This window comes from Amphimedon queenslandica, unplaced genomic scaffold, assembly GCF_000090795.2.
Source record: "Amphimedon queenslandica unplaced genomic scaffold, v1.1 AMPQUscaffold_11351, whole genome shotgun sequence".
Classification (NCBI taxonomy): domain Eukaryota; kingdom Metazoa; phylum Porifera; class Demospongiae; order Haplosclerida; family Niphatidae; genus Amphimedon; species Amphimedon queenslandica.
The window spans coordinates 1-1188 of record NW_003548406.1 but is presented as its reverse complement, the minus strand read 5'-3'; the positions used below and the strand labels follow the sequence as shown (position 1 = coordinate 1188).

The window sequence follows — 1188 nt, the reverse complement described above, 5'->3', positions numbered from 1 at the left end:
AATAAAAAGAGGCTTTCAATTTATTTCATAGATTAATTCATAAAACTACATAGTTAATAACTGTCCATACTTGAGAAGAAAGTATTTGTATTTGTAATTGAAATACATGTATGCAGTATTTGTAACTATATTTAAATACAAAGCTGAAAACAGTATATGTATTTGTATTTTTGTTTTTGCACAGTATTTGTATTTGTATTTAAATACTTCCACGTTGTATTTGACCCAAGTCTGACATGTACAGTAAATGAGAGATAGTGAGTGTCCTTAGGTCAGTAATAATTGATGTATCATTTATTGTACAGGAGAATGGAATTGAGACAAAATGCTAAGAATATTCAAAGCATGTCCAATTTGAACAAATACAATGTTTAAACATCAAAATTACTAAAAATTACCATCTCTTTATCTCTCTTTTTTAGTGCCGTTAACTACTCATAATCAATAAACAGTTTGTTCCATGGACATTAACTTATTACTTAGAGAAAAGGATGTGTTGAGATTAATATGCACTAATGCAATGGTAAATGGTATGTGGTGTACATGTACATGTATTTGAGTCAATTGATTACCGAGTAACTGTAATGGTAATTGTCACAGGCCTATGTCACTGACTATACATGTATTCTTCATTATGTCTCTGATAAACCCATTAACAATGACATTGCTTTCTGAGCACAGATGGCAATACAGTTACCATTGCCATTACTATTACTTTTGTAATAACAATTCAGTGCTGTACACCTTCCTCTCTTTCCTCTTTGTGTTTGTCTATCTCTTTAGTGTCACCATTTTCTTGATGCATCAAGCTTAGGAGATACTGAAGTCATCAATGAGTCTTGCATTCAAGTGAGGTCAATTACACATTTTCCCTATTTACATTTTTTTTCATGTTTATAGGCTTGCTGTCTTTCAAAATTAGGACACTGTACATAAACTTGCATTTTTGTGTTGTTTTTATAATGTTATAATTGTTTTTTGCTCCCTAAAATAATTATTCTTTAATACTATAATGCGATAGCAGTCCATGAACTGATGCCACAATGCTAGAAAAGCCAAAAGCTGTCTAGGCAAAGGTGTTCTTCACTTGATCCAGGGATGAGAAATTTACCTTTTGGCTCATTGTAGTTAGATAATGGTAAATATTTTTCTAAGTCTGTTAGCAGTGCAATTCCGATTGTTGTCTGG

At 31.5% G+C, this 1188-nt stretch overlaps 1 long non-coding RNA gene across 2 annotated transcripts in view; it reads left to right on the top strand.

The window, feature by feature from the left end:
* Positions 1-977, top strand: part of LOC109589410 (uncharacterized) — a 2157-nt gene extending 1180 nt beyond the window's left edge. Inside the window, exons 3-5 of one of the 2 annotated variants that reach the window (XR_002188683.1) lie at positions 423-530; positions 784-849; positions 901-977. This is a non-coding gene — a long non-coding RNA (uncharacterized LOC109589410). The remainder of the gene's footprint in view (positions 1-422; positions 531-783; positions 850-900) is intronic. The other variant, XR_002188682.1, reaches the window with a different exon arrangement.
* The last annotated feature ends 211 nt before the right edge of the window (positions 978-1188 follow it).